This window comes from Numida meleagris, chromosome 1 (genome assembly GCF_002078875.1).
Source record: "Numida meleagris isolate 19003 breed g44 Domestic line chromosome 1, NumMel1.0, whole genome shotgun sequence".
NCBI lineage: Eukaryota > Metazoa > Chordata > Aves > Galliformes > Numididae > Numida > Numida meleagris.
The window spans coordinates 80,583,352-80,604,702 of record NC_034409.1 but is presented as its reverse complement, the minus strand read 5'-3'; the positions used below and the strand labels follow the sequence as shown (position 1 = coordinate 80,604,702).

At 38.8% G+C, this 21,351-nt stretch overlaps 1 protein-coding gene across 26 annotated transcripts in view; it reads right to left on the bottom strand.

Moving 5' to 3' along the window:
• ZBTB20 (zinc finger and BTB domain containing 20) overlaps positions 1–21,351 on the bottom strand; it is a 470,842-nt gene that overhangs the window by 318,445 nt on the left and 131,046 nt on the right. For 25 of the 26 annotated variants that reach the window (XR_002439293.1, XR_002439294.1, XR_002439295.1 and 22 more), the window contains one exon: positions 17,509–17,584. The exons of the other annotated variant lie outside the window; for it this stretch is intronic. The gene's annotated coding sequence lies outside the window, so the exon portion shown is untranslated. The remainder of the gene's footprint in view (positions 1–17,508; positions 17,585–21,351) is intronic. 26 annotated transcript variants of the gene reach the window in all.

Below are 21,351 nucleotides of genomic sequence, written 5' to 3'. Positions count from 1 at the left end.
TTTTTCTGAAAGCCTCCCACAATTTTGGGGGTTTGTTTATTTTTTTGCCTTTTTCTTTTAAGTACTCCCATACTGTCACTCAAATTTTGTTAGGCTGCCACCTCTAAGATGAAAGACAGAAGCAGGAATACAAGTGGGACACAATACTGAACAATCGGGGGTAAATGGGATTTTTGGTTACTCTTAAACACTACCGATCTTTCCTATTGCCACAGACCTCTTATAGGAACAAAGAGAAGATTTAGGAACTCAATTTCAGGGTGGATTATATGATAATCAATTTATGTTTCAGAGGAAATAAAAGACAGAAGGCAGAGGGAGTTAGAGATGACTGCCCATAGCTAAGGAATTTCAGTCTTCAGCTTCATACCCTTAAGAAACCCCTCTAGCAAAGTTTCCTTTTTTCATCGCTCTTTATGTTATGGGGTAAACACTTAAAGTGATAATTTAACCACAGAATGTTTGTATTAAACACAGGCCTCCTGCTCTCTAGTTTCTATAATTTACAACAAAGAGTTTATTAAACACAACTCTTTCTGTCTGACATTCAAATCCATCTCTGCAACACACTCTCCTCTGGATTTGCGCCACCGAATGAAATGCTATGGAAAAACAAAATAAACCAAAACCCTGCTGTGGAAACAGGACAAATCTAGTTTCACATCCCCTGCAGAGAGAGAAACAAGACGGAAGTAAAAAGCACCAAATGGAGCTCATAAAGCTTCACTCTGATCTCAGCCTCCACGTTCTGGCAGAAAGCACCACCTAAGAGATGTGCTCTGCTTCAACTGACAACAGCCTCTGATTACAGTGTGAGCACAAAAATATATTGTCTGTGAACAATTACCCTGAGCAAACTCTGAATAAGGGAAATCTGATGACAGAAGAAGTGGAAATGTGGTGGGAGGTGGGCTGATCGGCCCCCTTCCTTGCCAGGGCCTTTCTCACGCGCCAGCCATCTGTAGTAGCTGGGCCTGCTACCACAGCTCGTGGCCGCCTCACAACCTCCCTGCTGCAGCCTGCCTGCCTCTCGCGGCGCGGACAGGTGGGAATTGCTGCGCCCGTCACAAGCCTTCCACCACAGGGGGAAGCTGTTGTGGCTCTCTGACAAAACCAGATCCTTTCCACAGGACATATGCACCAATTTATGCTTGCATTCCTTGTGGCATTCTACATAACAGCGTATAGGAAGGAAGGAGTCCATCCTCACCCACAGGTGCCATGTACAGTTAAGGCACCTGGTGTTCATTAATTCTTTTCATATACCTACAAAGAAAAGTAACATATTTATTTGGAAGTCACTGCTCACAACGAGAACAGATTCCAAACGTTTTGAACCTAACGTGACATACCTAGAAAGAGAAAGTTGGACACCTGAGTACTGTCTTCCCAGTATTTCTTTTGTCACGTCTTTGAAGGCAGCTAACAACTTGAAGAGAAAGGGCTGTGATCATGGGGCAGAAGTTCTTTTGGGGAGAGAGTTACCTTTACACCGCATCCTTGGGTACTTACATACATACACAGATGGTAAAGGAAAGTAAAAGCAAAAATCCAGGCACAGTGAGGCCGCCTTGGAATCAACCAAGCTGTCATCTTACAGGTAAAACTGCTCTTAAATTCATGTAGGAAACAGCTCTTCTGCAAAAGGGCTGCAAGAATGCTTTGCCCAAATGTGAGAGATCCTTTAACACAATGCATTGCCCTTCCCATGGCACCCAGAAGATCACGTCCACTTCTGTAATGTTGAGCTTAATTAATTGGTGTACTTAGCACTTTCTATATATCCCTTGCTGGGCTTTTACAGGAAGAACATACTTGAATCTCATGTCATAGGATCGCATCTGTTTTAGACTCTAGTCCTCTATTCCTCTAAAAAGACAGCGATCTGCTGTGATTTTTTTTTTTGTTGCTAATTAATTCATTTGAGACTATTCCTTAAATTTTCATTTTAATGCATTTTTGTGTGAGGGTATTATTAATCACTTCTAAAGTTGTTTGCAACTGTCACAGATTAAAAGCCTTTGCTAACATACATATATACATTTGTTTATTTTATGTATGTTTATGCATGTGTGTACATGCATGCACGTAAATACTAAAAAAGAAAAAAAACAAAAATAAACACAGCTTTCTAACTGCATCTTTCTCTCTCCTCCCTTCTCCATTCTGAACAGGTTCCTGCTATCAACTGCTGGAGTGTGCTCACTCTACACCTAGAGCTATAATTATTTTGCTTTAATTTTACAAAACCTTTTGTTCCATTCCCACGAGCCCACCTGATCCTTATATTACACTTGCTCTATTAAAACACTCATGCAGAACAAAGCACAGTTGTACTGATTCATAAGTAACTCGCCCCCCAACCCCCTTCTCTTTTTCTTTCTACTAGGCTTATACCTCTGGCTGTAGTTCCATGACACTGTTCGTAATGCCAGTCCACAGTCCCATTTTTGCCTTTTTCCTCCTGTTTCTTTTAAACCATTTTTTTAAAAATGTGCTTCGGGTCATATTACATTATTGTAAGCTGTTGTTTTGAATTGATGATATTCTCAGTCATTTTATGTTACGCTCTTTGGCACAACAACAGAAATAGTGCAGAGGGTGTTATGGAATTTATTTGTTGTAATCAGACTCTAGGATTATTTTTTTAATTATTATTATTCATACAGTATAAGAAGCAAGGCTAGCCCTACATTTTTCTGAAGCAAGTGGAGGATCATTTTTAGCCCAGAATCTGACTTCATCATACCCTGTATGCTGGAAAAGGGTATAAAAGCTTAGGTCAAGGTGATTCCTATTACCTGAGCATGGCCTTCATAAACCACCAGGCTTTACAAAAGACTAAACATACTGACAACACTTGCAATAGGATCCTCACAGAGGCAGTGGGCATTTCAGATATAGAAAAAAAAAATTACCTCGTAAAATATTGCTGAAAAATAGGACAGAGCCCAGCTCATCAGTGAAGATGGAAACAATAGAAAGGCTTTTTCATCTATTTGTCCTGTACAACAACAACTTTGAGCTGAGACAGCCTTTATTTTCTGACTTATAAAGCACCAAGCATGTTGCTAGGACTAAGCAATGGATAGATAGTAATCAGCCAGAACAGTGAGAAGTGGGTGCGTATGAAGAAAGCAGTAGCAAGAGGCAATAGAACTGAGTTCTCAGTAGCCACTTATCAAGATGGGGAGCAGGACATTTGGCAGTGCCCTGCTGAACAAGAAAGCTGGTAGGTGACTACAGGAAAACAAACCAGGTGAAGATGTGAGAGAAAGCAAGAAGAGGAAGGGAAATGGTGTGTGCCTTTTTTCTGACATGTCTAACAATGGTGAATACTAATGATTTATAGAAATGAAAGAGAATAACAGGGAGAAGGTAAACGTGGCAAGGCACAGAACAAACACGGCTGCAAGGGGTACAAACGAAAGTTGCAATTTACCAAAGAATAAATGTTCTGCACATTTTATGTAGCATGTCAAATCTATCAGATATTCTCCTATTAAATCATCGTTCTACAGCAACAATCATTCTCTCAATCAATCCCCCGTGTTGTTAACTCTTACTAATGACTAACTTGGCAGGAACTGATGTTTATGTATATTTTAAAGTCCTGAGCACTGCTCTGTATTTTCTGGATGGTAAATTTCCTTTACATTTTGTCTTTTGTTTTTTAACCTGTTTCTAAAAGATGGACGCATTCAATTGGAAAATAAAATTTTGTAACACACACACACACACATACAGTTTATGTTAGCTCAGGAAATTGGCAGTGGGATAAGAACAAAACCGTTCACCTCCTGATTGCTGATTCAAATCTAGCCCAAGTGAGATAGTCACAGAAGCTATAAAACTCCCATGGTGGCTTTGTGATTTGAGATTATTTTTTTATGAATCTCAATTCACTTTAGGCCAAGAACCAGAATCACAAACCCACTGCCTCAATGAGCATTAGCTAGCATCACCACACACAGTAATGTAGGTGATGCCAAAAAACTAAACTGGCCCATGAAAAAGACATCCCACCTTATTGTGGGAACTTACCATTAAAAGACAGGGTTGATGCATACGAACGTGCAGTAAGAACAGAGAAATACACCTCTCTCTCTTTCAAACAGAAAACAAACCAATCTCCCTGTAGTCACATCAGCTAAGAGTTGCACCATTTACCTGAAATGTGAACTGTTTCTCCTAGACTTCAGGAGACCTAAATTTTCCTCAAACCTTCTGGCTTGGCAATAAGTCCCTGTATCACTTCAGAGCCAAAAGCGGAGGATAGGAGAATAACACAAATGTTTTCTACCACAATTACTGAGGAGGATGCACAGCAAACCTATACGTATTCCTTACTCCTTAAAATCAAAAGGGGCACAGACAGTAACTGCAAGGTTTGGTTATTCTTTGGTTTACTTCTCCTGCCCAGACGGGAGGAACAACTAAGGCATTTAATTTTGCAGAACACTAACCCTGAGGAGGGTTGTGTTGCACCTTTTATTTTATTATGGACATGACTGGTTAACTGATGATTAGGAAAGCTGTTGTACTAAACAAAAATCCTACTACAGCCAACAAAACAGTGATGCTCAGGCATATTCCCCGTGGCTCCTTCTTCTAGGGAGCATAAATCATCAGAGTCCCTCAGGAACTACTTACTCCAGTTTCCTCCCTTAGATATGTTTGCTAACCTGAGGGGCTAAAGGTCTCAGGACTCAAGAGTAGATTTAAGATTTCCTACCATCTGTGCTGAAGTGTAGCCAATGCAAATTCTACCTTCAGATCTGCACTCCAGTGCCTCCCTGTTATGTTTCATTTCACACTTATGATCTTTATTCCTTAGAAACAGGAAAAATGCACAGTTGATGAGACATGTTTGCATGCAGCTTGAAATTGTTCCTTCAGTGGATGCTGCTTGGACGTGCACTTTATGCAAAGGGAAGTGAGATGAGGAACAGAACTGCATTTTAAATGGACGAGTATTCCTCATGCTACACAGGGATGTGAGGAAACAAGTAGTTCTCTTCAGTGTCTTCAGAGACATAGCTGAAAGTATTCACAGATACAACATAAAATAATAGGTGAGAAGTTGAGTCATTTTCCTCTTCCTTTGCTATCTATTCATTTTTTCTAATTGAACAAATGTGGGTTTCATGCTCTTTTTCCACACTCACAAAACATTAAAAAAGGAGTAGCCAAAGTTTTATAAGGATACCTGTGAATACTTAAACAAACATACAACTTGTTTATGCTTCCATCACAGGAGTTCTAGAAAAATGAATGAAAGAATTCTAAAGGTATCTAAATACAGAGAATAAGTACAGTTAAACTCAGCTGATAAACTGGAAGAAACGGAAACAACAGCCAATAATGCTATTAAGAACTTGGGGGGGAAAAAAAGCACATCTTCTACATGAATTTAAACTTAAGATCTGATATATAGAGAGATTATGTTACTTAGAAGATGTAAGGTTAATAATGCTGATCCACAGCAGAGAATTCATATACACACTGCATCTTTTTAAACCTACAGAAGCTTTTTGAAGTCTGTTTTGAGGAGTCTCCAGAGTGAGCCAACTTGCCAAGGGAACCTGTAAGTCTGTGGAAGCACATATTACTTGAAGTCATAAATTACAAGATGGCTAAATCTACTGAAGCAGGGAAATAGTACTTCAGACCAACAGATAGGTTTTCACCAAAAATAAAAAGAACTCACTCTCAAAATACCCAGTAGACAATTTCAGCTTTCATTTAACATGAAGTTTTACGGTTACTAACTACACCTCAAAATACTCTTGTGAACTTGCTTGGTGTTTTTGTGAGAGCAGATTATATCAGTGATCAAGAGAATGCAAAACCTAAGCATGCTTCAGTCTGCCATGCCTCTTGCAAGAAAAATGTTAGTGCTAGAAAAGCACAGAATCAGGAGCTCCGCACATCTCTCACACTGAAGTACTACGCAATGTGATGCTGTCCATCTACAGTCTGAAGAGTAAATCTGGGTTCTCATGAGTCTTAACCTCTGTGGAAACTGAGATCCTTTCTAAGAGCTGGTTTAACTTATTTAATAACTAACACGTTGAGCTTATAAGCACTGGGATTTAACGACCTTCTTCAGTGACTACATCCATGTTAGAATCTCAGCATCATTTTGTTTAGCAAGTGACCCATCAGCTTTGAGAGTCTGCCAAGAGTCAGAGAACACAGGTGTTAACCATGACAGAGCGTTTACCAGCATGGTTAGTAATATAGTTGGGGGGAAAAAAAAAAAGCTCATATATTTCCTATGAGAGAAGGTTTCAGATGAAGAAAGAGTACCAGAAGACAGCATGCCATCATGTACAGATCCCAGACTCGGCCTTGACTTGGTATCTGAGTCTAGATCAGGTTTTGAATTTTACAATCAGTTTCACATGTTCCAATTAGTTTCTCAAGCTGCACAGAGAGCAGAGGAAGTTCACTTAGACATATAAAAGGAGACAATAGTAAACTTTTGAAAAAAACATTGTAGAGAATAATTGTGCTCTGGAGGATTTATTTATTTACTAACATTAAACAGTACACACTGAGATAACATCTGGCGATGTTTACTACAATGAAACCCAATCAATACTTCCGTCTACTACAATATCTGTCCGCAAAATAGTCATTCCTCCTGGCACTCACAACAAATATTCAGCCATCTATTATAGTAGCCTTTGTCAGCAAAAAGAGAGGTGATCACTTTAATTCTGTTTGAAACCCAACAGAATACAGAAAATTAGATGTACCTGGATACATAAACAATGGCGGAAAACCAGAGAGAGATGAAGCTTGTAGCATGGCAAAATTCATCCTTACCGCATTTAAAAATGCAACAGATCCCAGATATTTTCTTTTTTTTTCTAAATGAGTCTAGGGGTTTAAAATTCGGGCACTCTTCTGCTAGTAATCTAATAAGTCTTTTGACGCATTTTAGAGGTACAGGTAAAATCAGAAATTTTGACTTCTCATTTTCTTCTGAAGTCAGAACTCAAAAAGAAGCAACACTGAGCTTTTCCACGGAATTGAAAAGTCAAAAATGAATCCATCAGAATTTCCAAGAAAGCCCTTACATTGTTTTATATTTTTGTATTTGCATTATTACATGCCCCTGTAGAAAGGCTACAGTCTGTATCACTGAAGCACAGTCACTAAAGCATTACCTTAGTACTTACTGAACCTTTCCTTTCCTAAACCTGTGCCTCTTCCAGTCTAAGAAACAGATTAACATGCAGTGTCATGCACCACTACTATTTATGGGTAATGAAATTAAGCAAAAAGTTATAACAAGACCACACAATTGATAGAAAACCAAAACCTCTGATTTTATCCTCACAAATTTTTAATTGATGCAACTTTTATTTTAACAGTCCAAAGAAAAACAATGTGCCTGAATAAAGTGACTATATATAAAGTAAATGTACATTTGCCCCTCTTCAATTTCACATTTTGCTAGTTCACTGTGCAAGCTTCTTCCATTTGTATAGGGCCTGAAGGTAAAACATGACTTTCTGTGCTACACCAAATCCTCAGGCAAGAGCTACATTCAGAAGATATTGTAGTGATATGTTACCCTTTTCCCATTAAAAAAAACAACTTATCTTTGACAAGATAATTGGGGTTGTAGTTATGAAGTAGGGAGAGCAGAGAGGCAAGAGGACACAGTTTGTTCTCTTCTAGCAGAGATGTACAGGGCAGTGAAGAGCTCATTTTAGTCTGGACTAGTAAACTGATCGGTGACATTAAGCCCAGCAGTCTGAGGAAGCTGTGTGCAACAGTCCCTGTAATTTGTACCAGGTAAGATTTGCGTTAACATTTTCTGTTTAGCTTCTTACAGTTTATTGCTTTCTGTCCAACTGCAGTCTTACCATAACCTAAAGTTCTCCAGGAAGTGGCCATTAAGGAATGAGCTACAGAAGAAGCTTAACATTAGAGAGGCAATAGCAAACCAGAGAAAAACACGGAAATGGACCTCCTAAGCACCGACACTGGCAAAAATCCCACTGAAATAATGGGAGGCCCTACTTAAAGGACAGTAGATACCATCTATCTTTAATGTCAATTGTGGTAAATGAATTAGCACTAGATTTGCAAATACACAGAATGCTTGAGTTAGTTTTAAGTGTGAAGTCTGGGATTTCAGATGTGCAGAATGAGCTCCATCAATTTTTCTAAATTTAAACAAAGACAGGCCAACACACACTCAGTTCTGAAAGCTCAACATTGAAATTATCAGTGCGGGAGTCTCCATTTGCAGATCAGTGTTAAGAGGAGCAGAGAAAAACAGACTGAGGCAGGGACTGGGGATTTTACACCTGGTTTCATCACAAGTGGGAGCACAGCCCAGCCTCGCAGAGGACCAGTTTGTCTGAACTGCACGAGGAATTTGCCCGTTCCTCCTCAGCTCCACAGAAGAAAACTGTTTCATTAGATAATATTAAAGATGGATAAGGTGAGAAAAGGGAACAATTTCTAACCAATAGAGTCTTAGGAACTTTCACAAAAGAATTCCAATCTAAAATTATGAGATTAAAAACAAAACAAACCTTCATTTGACCACTACTGGCTAAAACATGTATGTGATAACTTTTATGTCTTTTTCTTTATTATTGAAAAACACCTAAATCTACTTGTTTCAAAAGCAACAAAAACCAACACAAGAAAACCAACTTATCTCTAAAGAGAACATCACATATTTTTCTGCCATGGTGAACTCTTTTCCTTTGCATCAACTAAGTAAACGTCAGCATTTTCTCCTTTACCTCAAGGCCAACAACGCAGCAGAGTCAGCACCTGTCCATCCAGGCAGCACTGCTGGAGAGGTGGGAAAGTCTGTGCGTGCAATGCGTCAGGCATACCATAACCTACCCTATGGAGATGGGCAGCTCAAGCACATACTTTTGCAATATAACCTGGCTCCAATGAAGGGAATTTGGAAAAATCCCACTGACTTTACTGGGGTCAGGGTTTCACTTCATCTGTAAGACTAGAGATCTGAAAATGGTTGTACTCACTAAAGAAATGGTGTGCAGTTATGATGGTGATTCTGGAGATTTCACGCTTGCATAACCTCTCAGGTGCTACAAAGAAAACTTGTTTTGTCATGTGGCTTACCTGCTGCCCCAAATTGCACTCACCTATCACTGTCTGTGGGAAGCAGAAGGGATTGGGTTACAGGCAGAGTCCTATCCCATTTGGACAGTGGGATAAAAGTCAAGGAGCCATGGCAGTGAGACTCAGTGTATCACAAGACAGATGCTTGTGATTCCTACCATCTCATCAGGGAAAAGCCAAGAGGAAAGTCCATTACCCTTTCTAGACTTCCACAAATGCCTCCATGCGTAATCACAGTGCAGCTCGAAGAATTAGTTCAGCATTAAATAATGTCTACTTTACTATACGGAATATTTCTTTTACAAGACTTTCTAGGTGTAACGAGCCTTAAAGTATAACTACTGTATGGTATAGATACATTATAAACATTATGACAGAGAGATTGTAAAAGATTTTTAGAAAGCAAATGCTTTTAAATGTAATTAAATCACAATAATGGTAATCACATAGCTGTGCCCCTGACAGACTGACAATGCGGGGACATCAGAAATGTTTTCCACTATCAGAAACCAGGGGAAATCTGTGTCTTTCTTCTGCTGCTGAAAGGCTTGGGAGATATAAAAAGCATTTTAACAGCTGATAATTTCATAGAGTAAAATTTACCTAACACATCTGGAATTCTCCAGGACACTAATGGTTGAAACGAGGACAAGATCTTCTCTCTGTTTCAGTATAATTGCTGGTAAGAAACCACACCCATGGAAGGATCACCTACCCTTTATCCTCTAGGCAGCACTCCACCCAGTAAGATTCTTCCCTTTGCCCTCATCACTTCCCAAGTACTGGATAAAGATGCTACCTAGGGGTTTTCAAATCCACTTAAAGCCAAGCTTCTAAATGTTACCACAGCTAGCTTTAAAGTTCCTATGATAGACCTGTTTATCACAGCAAACAAATGTCTTCTTGAATTGCAAGCGTGACCAGAATAAGGCAGAGGTAGCTGTGTAGAACAGTATTTCCTAAAGTGCACACACAAGGAAAAGAAAGGCCAAGAATTACTAACATGCCAAGTTGCACCGCAGGAAGAAATAGTAAATAGTATCATTCTTGCAGTCAGTATCATATGGCCATGAGGCACCGTAACAACTTCAACAGTGAACTCAGATGCCATCCGTGAGCATAAATCAGTATGTACAGGAGCCCTGCATATTGAGTGAAGGATTTCCTCAGGCTTGTGTGATGACTGTCCATTAGAAATTCCTTCTAGTTGTTGAATACATCTAGGCAACAGGTGCCATTTGCACATTAAGTCTGCCCAAATAGTAATCATTTTATAGTTGTTTGCTTCAGGAATTCAGTATCATTTGTTCTGGAAAACTGTTCTTACATAACAGAGCTAGTTGTGTATTAAAACATGGCAAGAGACATGACAAAACATATAATCTTCCACACTAGAAAAACCTACTGAAAGGAAAAGGAAACTGAGAAGAGATGAGTTCATCTGTCTCTGGTTCAGACTCTAACGATGATGCTTGGCAGACTTTCCCATTGGTGGTCTGCTCTTGCAGCCTACAGTCATGGGGACTATGCCACTATGCCCTACATAAACTGGGACTGCATTATCTAACCGATTGAGAGAGGACATGCAGCGATCTGGTGCACAAATCCAGTCATCTTGGGAAATACACACCTAATTCCATGAAAAGGTCCTTCTCTTAAGAGTCACAGGACTCTATCACTTATTACCAGTCTTAAAGGAGGTGAAATAAGTATTCCACTTTACAAAATACTTTCATTATTCAAAATTTCCATGTTAACATTACATGAGCTGAAATAAACTCTTCAAAAACATTATGAAGAAGACTCAAAAAAAGAACCAACCAAACCCAACTGCCAAGGAAACCAATAGGTTTGTAAGTGCAGCTTTGACTAAGAGATGCCATCAATATTACTGACACAAGCATATTACAAAGCCAGATACTTTTCCAATGGCCTTTAAAAGCATAGATTTCCCTGTCAAGTGCTTGTTACCTCCAGCCAGGCTATTTTGCTGCCATCTCCTGAATGCTCCTAAAGGAGAGGGATACAAAAAGAAGAGGGAAGGAGCAAGAACTAGGTCCTTTTAAGACACAGGATCACCAGAATGCTATAGGATGGTCACATGCACAGAACAAATGATTCTTTTGTCATGAGGAAACACAGAACTGCTAAAACACATATGGAATCACAGCACGTCCTGTCAGAATTTTGAAGACCCTCCAGAGCATGCATTGGCACCAAAGCAACGAACATGTCAGCAGTACAGTTCTGCAGATGATTTATTTAAATAAATAAAATAATAAATTAAAAATATTCCGATCTCTTCTGTGCCAGTGGAAACTGTTGAAAACAATAGATCAATTTTGACACAACTGAAATTAAAATCTGTTCTAATCTATTATTTAGATGCAGGGGCAATGATGGGAAAGAGGGCAATAAGAAGAACCAGATACTCTATCGTAAAATTCAGAGCTAGACCACTTACATTAATGAAGAAAACAGATCAGAATTTTTTGGTATCTTACATTCACCAGACTGCCCTACATCAGATGCTGGAATTTAAAATGATTCAAGTGAGAGTGTCCCCAAGGGCACGGATGTAAATATGGAATAACCACAATGCCTTTCTGTGGAGTTCCTTCTGTTATATACTGAGTTAGCTAAAGAATCTCATTTTGGATAGAAGAGTACCAGGAACCGGAAAAGGCCAGACCTGTGTTGTTTTTTTTCCCCTTCTGTAGCTTGTCTAATGACATCTCTGGTCTTTATAATCTTGATATGTGCTCAGTGATCTGTGGTCTCTCCTTTGTCTTGAAGTTAGATCAGCAAATGCTTTGATAAATGGAGTTATAGATTTTCCACTTCTACCACAGCACCTTCAGGTGCTGAAATACTGAAGTGTTTTACAACTTACTGCAGTAATGCTACTCAGGGAATCAGTACTGATATTCCCATGTCTTTTTAATATGAGTAAATCACGACCATACTACTTTATGTACCAAAACAACCACACACTAGAGAGCCATTTTCCTATCTTCATCTATTGTGGCCACTATTCTGCAAAAACAAGAGCTGCCACATGCAATAAAAGTCAGAGTTCTACTCTTTTGTACACTACAATTGATAATCTCAACATACAGGACTAGAACAACCACCACCCCACCATTTTTTCTAAAGAACAAAAAAAAGGGTGATACACTTGATGGACCACATTCTCATCTCTTATCTGTGCTAAGTTGTGAACAGAACTGATTAAAACCAACCTGAGAACTAGAAATGTTATCAGGCTGGCCAACTGCACTCTGAGATTGGCAGTTTCACAAAGTGAAAATGTCTTTCAAGGATGGTTGCATGAAAATTCAGAAAACTGAAAGCTCATTATCTCCTGAGAAATTGCTTTTTTGCACAAAGCTTTACTCCAGCCCCATTATATACTTGCACCTTTAAACTATCTCCATAATCTTTGTCACAGGCCTTTGTATCAGACTATACCTGGACTGTTTCCATTCATCCAAATTTTCAAAAACAGGAACTGAATCAAATCAGGATTAGTACACTGGCTGTAAAGAAACCATACAGATGCACAGCAACCAAACATCTGTCTTTTGGTGTGTAGACGAGCCCGTCCCCTGTCTTTTCTCTAAAAAAAGGAGGGTCAAAACAAAATGTTGGCAGCCCACTGAAATCTTTGAAGAGACAGTACGGTTTTAGTTATGAGAGGATGGAAAAATGAGAACCCTGGGGATCTTTTGGGAACATTAAGCTTTATTAATCAGGAATGTACTAGCCACATACCAACATTTCCAAATTGTATGCTGAATCAGAGAAATGCAAGGGAATAACAAAACTCATCTAGTCCAGTCTTATGGCACATTCCTGAAGTTTTCCAACTCATTCCTTCAAAAAGAAACTTCCTCTGCTTCCACAGTACCTAGAGGTTGTGTCCCAGGCTTTTACTGCCTACACAGGCAGAACATGGTTCTTAATATGTAACTTGGTAATTTTCACTGCTCATTGAAATGATTTCTTCGGGTCTTTCTCCCAGAGGACATGAAGAACAATTAATCACTGTGCTCCTGGTTATAACTTTTCACTCACTAGATTTTTTTTTTCTCTGCTCAATATATACAATAAAAGCAACACCTTTGGAAGCATATGATGCCTTGTAGGGCTCCTGTGTATTCTCATGCCCCTGACCCAGGTAAAAATCAACCAGTTCCTACTTCCTCAACAATTTTAACACTAGGACAATTTTTGCTTAGACAAACATTTATGACCTCTCTCCATTTCCACTGGGGTTCCACAGGTAGAAATCAGGACAGAATTTATCCCCATGAGTTTCTGGATTAATGCCTTGGTATAGGAGGGGGGAAAAGGCAAAATTAATTCTCTTTGTTAGTGCTAACACAATTCCTCAGTGACAGCCAGCCCCAAGACACTGATCTTTCTTCAAAGAAGCATACTTATATATTTATTTCACATTCAAACATGTCTTCTCCAGTGTAGTTTCTATAAGGAACTCTTTCTGCATCCAAAAAAAGCCTTAGTGAACTATTCAGGGTTCAAATTTTGTCAGATGTATAGCAACTGGGAATGCACAAGGCTCAACAACACTCACATTAGTCATGCAATTCTAGTTAAAACAGCAAGGTATAGGAGGAAAGGACAGATCCCGTATCCATCAGGAGCCACGAGGACCCCTGTGTTGTGAAGAACATGGTGGAGTAGCTTGTTTGTTGGTTCAGAATTCTTCCTTTATTTAAAAGCACTGCTTTGATGGACGAAGCCCTATCTAGCCTTGACACCCTGATGCTACACATGCCGCATGCACTCTGGGATGCCAGCATACTGTGTCACATTGGCTTGGGTTCTGCCTATTCCTTTTCTTAAGCCTGCAAGCTCAATTGAACTTATGAAAATTCAAACTGTCTTCTGTCTGCTTCATACATCATCAGCAAACAATCAGTAGACAAAATGAATTTGTTTTCTGTAATTTGGAGGCTATATGAATGTCTCTGCTGTATAATACAAAAAAAGAGGAATAAGGTTTGGTATGCAAGGTTAATTCAGTATGGAGGAAAGTAGCAAAGAAACAGACGGAGAGAGAACACAAACAATAACATACTCAACAGTGGGGAGAGTGACATGAGAAATACTTCTATAAATTGGAGTTGGCCTTGATACCTTTCAGTGATGGAATTAAACAAAGGCACAAGTGAGTTGTGAAAGATCACCTCTGTGAGTGGCTGTATCTCCGTCCCACATGTTTTGTCTACACAATACACTTATTAATGATAACAATGGTTACTATTTCTCCTCTAAGAGCTTTGCAAAAACTAACTCAATAATGTTCACAGAGCTGTATCAGTATTGAAGTTGTAACCAGACTGAAAAACTGATCTGCTGAACAAGGTGCAGAGAGGTTAAATGACTTGTCCAGCACCACTCAACGAGCCAGCATCCACCAAAATTCCAACTCCAGACCTCTTGGTCAGTAATCAGAGCACAAGGCCACATAAGATCGAAACTCTGAAAAAAAACCCTCTCTTTTTTAACAAAAATGTGTTGTATATTCCTTGTTGACCTCAGCCAATGGCACCTAAAACCAGACAGCAGTAACTAAAACCATTACTTATAAAGCACATTCGTTGCATCTCCCGTATAAGCCTTCAGGTCGTGTGTACAGAATTTATTTTCTTCTGCAGACAGTACACTTTCTCCACTGTCCAGTTCTAAAATCAAATACATGCTGAACATCAGCAGGGGTAACAAACTCCTCTTACTGAACTTAATCCTATTTTGGGTTAATTACAAATAGTGAAGTACTTAAGCACATCTTTAAGTTAAGTATTTGAGTAGACGCATGGTTCTCAGTGAATCTACTTGCCTATTAATCCACATAATTTTAGTACATAGCTAATCTGACCACCCAACATAAAAAGAATCAAGTCCACAGACCTTTCCCATTAAGAAAATGCCTGCACTACATTTACAAAGCTGTGTTCTTGTGCAGCTGCCTGCCAGATGTTCACGTGTTGTGAATCTGTACTTTTCTGTAGCACCATGTATCAAGTATATTTTTATAATAGCCGAAAATTTGGCCCCTTTTTCTATTAACCACTTATTTTAAGGATATCTCTACTCTAAAACAAGGTTCCACCCTTTAATTAAAGCAATCCTGTTCTCTAATAGAAAACTAGCAGAGCATGGCTTGCTTTTTCTTTTTACTGTATTCAGGTTGATACAGGGAAGCCATACTTGAAAGTTTAATTCATTAAAGATCTCAGAATTAGAGACGCTTGATTACAGTAAGCATATATCTGAAAGAATATAAATTCTTAAAGCATATTATTGTCTATAACAAGGGTGCCCCTTTAGTTACGTGAACACAAGGTATAGCAAGAATCACAGTCTCCATTTTACAGCATACATCTGCATACGTAAAAAGTTCCCCCAACTAATTTGTCTCTATTACAGGCTGCATGCCAAGAGTACTCAATTTATGAACAGCTCGGAGTTTACAGATGGGGTATTATTGGGGAAATAAAACAAATGAAACAAGAAATTCAAAGATTAGATGCTTGGTTCAGTTCATCTTTAAGAACTGAATGGAAAAGAGATGGAGTCATGATCCTGTGCTCCGTTTTCAGTTCAGCCTTTGATTTTCTCTGATTTGGAGCAAGCTATTCGGTATCTCTGCCTTGATTTACTTGCCACCCTTGACATGTATTTTTTTTCCTGCATGTGAGTTCTGCACTCGTGCATTTATTCCTCCTTCTAGATTCCCATCGTTTCCCTAACTGAAAAAGCCCATTCCAGCAGCATCCATGAGGCCTATATATCGCTACCCGGTATTTTGCATTAGGGCTGTCCATGCAGGACTTACTGACCATCTGGATTCTAAGGATTCAAACAGCATGCTTTAATTCACTCCTCACTCTGCTGTTACATTTTGGAAAGAGAATTACTATTGGTTTCCAATAAAATTTCTCTTGGTTATTCACAAAAAATCACAAGGCAACTTTGATACTCAGTACTCCCAGATTCACAGATGTGCCCTAACTTTCCCCCTTGCTTCTAACACCTTCCCTTTAAACTGTTGCTGGACCCAACAAATCCACCACTATCTTCAGTTCAGGTCACCTCTTCAATTGCAAGGTTAACCTCTCATGGCCAGGGAAGCTGCTCATGGCAGATATTCAGCCACGATGAGCAGAAAATGTTAAATACAATTCACTAGCCACAGCCTGCAGTTAATGCACAATATTTAAGCAACACAATGGCATGGCCCTTGCCAGTAATGTAAAAACACAATGGAGTCGAGCCAGAATGGCACAATCTGCCTGTCTGAGTTATGCTTGGTGTTCCATGCTGGAAGGGGCATGCATTAGCTGCCCACAGTGTACTGTACCCTTCAGCTAGTTTAAACTAAATCATTAAAATACAAATTGAAGAAAAAAAAAGTTGGGGGGACAGACAGTTTAAAAAAAAAAACAAACATGGAATAGTTAAAATATTTTAATAGTGAAGTACGAAAGTATCACTTTGGAAAAAGACTCTGGATTTCATTACAGACTGTACATTTTGATCTTAGAGAAGAAAACAAACTGACTTTGCTTTGTCACACTCCACAGCTTTGCACTGTCAAACTAAAAAACTCAATGCTTTCTTCAAACTCCTGGATTTTTATTCATATATCATTTTGTTAAATTCAGGGTATTTGAATCTACAGCATTTCCCAATCCTCTTTCACTTGCTTGTTCTTCATCCGCAGAAGTTCCAAATCTTAATTATTTACCCAAACATATTCACTAAACACATTCTAAATAAAGATAGATGTACAATCTGCCTTGCATTTATGGAATAACTATGCCCTTAGGAAGAGACTTCTTTCTTACCGAGAGACGCAAGACATTATTTTGACTGTTTTGTTGTCTTGCAGCACAGATGAATAAGGCATTTCTGCCTTCATCTATGTCCTAAAGCAGCCGAAGCCTCCTGTGATGTCATTAGAAAGTTGTTCCAAATTTATTACGACAACAAAAAAAGAGAATAAAATATATTTTATGCTGTGAGGAACCTTCTGCTATTTTCTATTATCTCTACTCCAAAGTGCAGAAATCCTCACTGACAAAGCCACAGGAACTGTACGTCAACAGACACAAACTATTCTAATAATAATCAAATCAAAGCGAAAAAGAAAGATCTATTCAGGGGTCTGAAATTAAAGATCCAAAAGATTCAACTTTAGTTCTAATTTTTAAATAAAACATCCTTTGAACTTCTAAATCCTATTCAAGGGGAATCTGACCTTTATCCAAGAGCAGTTACTGTGCTAACACTTTGGATGTATATTGAGGAAAAATACTGACAAAAGGTACCGGAAAGGCTTTTACTTACAAGAATGCAGTGCAGCTTAATCTTTTTGTTTTTAAGGTGCAGTGATTTCAGCATCTACAATGTAACTTCAGGCAGTCTGAAAAGAAACAGGTTAAAATCTCTTTCAGTTATAATTGGTATTTCAGATTTAATTAAAAATTAAACTTTCATAATGTTTCACCATCCAAAGCAATGCATTATCAGTCAAGCGTAGCCTTTTTTTCTTCTTCTTCTTCTTTTTTTTTTTTTTGTTAAAAGAAGCTCTTCCCAGAGTATTTTACAATGAAAGAAGAAGGGGGAAAAAGGCAATTGAGAGTAGCAAAATATATTTCTACAGAAAAAATATCTGAATAACTTGGAAAGAAGCCTTCTGCCACTTAATTTTAACAACCGACCTTATACTAATTTAAAAAGAAAAAAAAGCATCACAATTAAAGAAGACAGAGAAACACCATCACATATCAATGACGGTGAGGGGAAAAACGTTAATTTCTGTAAAACAAGGACATTGCTAGGATCGGAACATACGCACCAAAAGGGAAAAGGTGGTTTTATGTCATGCCAGCCAACATGTTTTAAAAAATCAGCTCTACAGCATGTAGCACTTCAGACTCCTGCATGGAGGAGCAGAAAGACAAGTACCAAAAGAGGAAAGCTGTTTTTAAAGTGCGCGAGGCAAAAGGTCCCTTGCACTCATTTGTTAAAGGATATGAAATAGCCACTCTAAAACCTGTAAGGCTTCGTATCATGTAAAACCAAATGTAATTTTACTGTGCAAAACAGATGATTAAGAAGTGGTAGTTACAGACAAAGCATTTGAATAAATGCAAAAAACATTTTTTTTCTTTTTTTCAAAATACAGTTGGAATGACAATAAAACGCCAGGGGTTACGCCATAAATACGAGTTTAAATGTTAGACTGGAATTGTAAACCTGTGGTTTTAATTATATCTAATTGTAAAGGCTCCAAAACCAGGAGAAGTGAGAATAACAAAAAATATTAATAATAAATTAAAACTATTTTGCAGCAAGTTGTCAGGATTTGACCTCATAATAACAAACCATACAGCTATATACACAGACACGCGCAACGTAGCAGCAACTCATTAAAGAAACAAATCAAAACTTGCTCAAATTTTGTTTTAAAAAGATGACAGCAGAACTTTCCTAATTTATCCCATTCAATGTCAAAGCTGTTTTCCTCACTGTTGCATATTGAGAGAGAACCATGAATAAATTCTGGACATGAATCTAATACTGATTTCAAATGTCCCACAGTCTGGGGGCAATTCCTCACTGAAGTTTTATTTTTGTTCTCCCATGAGTAAAACAAAAAGCAAACCAAAACAAAACCCAACATAAACACAAAAGAGCTCTTCGAGCTTCAGTGTTATATAATCCTCCCCGTAAATGTTTAGCAAGAAACACGCTGTATCGCCTGATACGTCGCCATGCAAACATGCTCCTACACACATGTATACTACAAACACAAGTGAGCTCAGGAACTTATTGTTAGGCTTAACTCTGTCAAAATGAGCTATATTAAAGAGCAGGAGACAAAGTGGGCAACATTGAAGAGGAAAGCACAACAAGCATCACCAAATCTCATACACAGTAAATGAAACCTTTAGCACTGAATTGAAAGGAACAAGATCTCACACCCAGAGGTCCTGGGACAACCGCGCAATCTTGCATGAAATGTTTCTTGAAAAGGCTTGGCAAGATGAATCATCTGAGAAACACATTCCTCATTCCCTACACAAACTTTACATCACATAACTACCCTTATCTCTTCCGAGCAGCATCTAGGAAGCCATACACAGGAATGGGGAAGAGATCCAGTCAAAGAAATTGCAAGCCCATCAGAACCAGGCAACAGCACAACAGTCCAATCAATCGTAACAGCTTCAGCCTCCAAACTTCCATTTTTCTTTTCCTTCCCCTTCCAATTTTACTCCCTTTTCTAAAATCTTAAGGACCGTAATGCTGTCTTGCCAGCTGGGAAGGAGAGGGGCAATGGTATTTGCAATCCAGAGCTATTTCTTTTAATGAATGCAATGAAAAACTGACCTCAACTGAGAAAACAAAGAGCATTCACTGAGGGTGAAATGTATCCTCATACAGAGAGCAAGCATACAGACTGCACCACTGAAGCCCTTTTCTGATGACCTAAATAGGAATAAATTGGTGCTTGCACTTCATCACAGCAAATTTTGTCCAAAATAACCATTTCTTCTTGAAGAGAATGTGGAAGCATTTTGCCCTCTCCTACAAAACCATGAAGGTGCAGACCTTTCTCTCTCCTGCCAGCTGTTCATCAGTGTATTTTCCAAGCAGCATTACCCCAAAGTCCATTCTGCTCTGTGCACATTCTTCTAATTGGAAAGGAAAACAAGGGAAGGCAACAAGTAGTGTTGCCATTTGAGCTGAGCAGCAGGGCACAGCGCTTGCAGATGTAGCTCTCCTCCCTCTCCTTGAGGCAGGCACAGCAGGTACACACTCCGAGCCACCGGTTAAAGGAAACGGAGCCTCATGAAACTGTTTTAGCTGCCATCTTAAAAAACTTCAGTGAAAAAACTGGAGTTAACACAACATCCAACATACAACACTCACAGCCAGAGTGCCGCAAGGAGCTGCTTCAACTACAGGTTGGAGTTAAACCAAAATCTACAGAAAGCCCCATTAAACACAGAATACCAATCACTGCGATCTTAATCGTATTTTTCAGTTTACAATCTAAGAAATTCATGGTCTCAAGATGAATGACTTAGACAAGTACGTATAAGCAGGAGGTTGAAATGGAAGTGGCTTCTTAGCCAGGTGGCTAGCACAGGTCAGCTCTCCTGTCTTAAAGTAGAGCCCTGTATCCCCTGAGAAAAGCAAGGAACCTGGCTTTAGAACTGCTGGTGAACTTCTGCTTGGGAGAATCCCAGAAACTGGAATTACAGGAATGATGAGTATGAAAATGAGCTACATTAGTGGAGTGTTAACAGGAGGGCAAGTGTTGGCTCTCAGTAAATGCCACACACAAAAAAATCACAGAAAGGTAAACATGTTTTGATGGTTTTTTTTTTTCATGATTTTTGCTTGCCATGAAATTTATGCAGAGCCTGAAAAATGTGAGAGCAAAGCTATTGACTGGATGTGACTGAAGTCACGTCAGCAGTATTCCATGACCTACAGGCACCTGACTCTGCTATGTCTGTCTGGCATTAGTGAGTTAGTTCACCATTTTTGGAAGAGCCACATTCACTCAATCTAAACAATAAATAAAGAAAAAGATCATTTGTTACCAGAAAACATTTTAGAACATTTTAGCCTTTTGCAAACTGTTTCCTGGCAGCAAGGAAGTTCTTTAAGGGTTTGATTTGTCTTGAATACCTGATGTCAGCTGGAGGAGACTAATGAGAATCACATGCAGTGGATTAGTTATGGGGAGAGAGAAGAGAAAAGGGTAGGAGAAAACATAGTGCAACATTTATTGACATCGTTTACATTTTCTACATAGAATTCACATCAGTCAATTGATAATTTTCAAAGTACTTGATCATATCATTGCTCTCACTTCTAGCACTGCAAATCAGTGATGAAGAAAGTGCCACAAATAACAATTCACAAAAAATAAAATATGGGTGTCCTTACTCATTGAAAATTTTCACTTATTATATTAAGAAAGCCAATTTAAAGAAACAAGGAAAGAAAATAAGAAAAAAAAACACCATTAATTTTAAGAGTATTTTCAAATAAGCTCAGAGACCAGCCAAGGGAACTCATTCCAATTTCAGAATCCAAATGATGGCTTAGAGTACGGTCCAGATTACTTTCTGGCCTTTTATATCTGAAAACATAAACAGAGTCATGGAC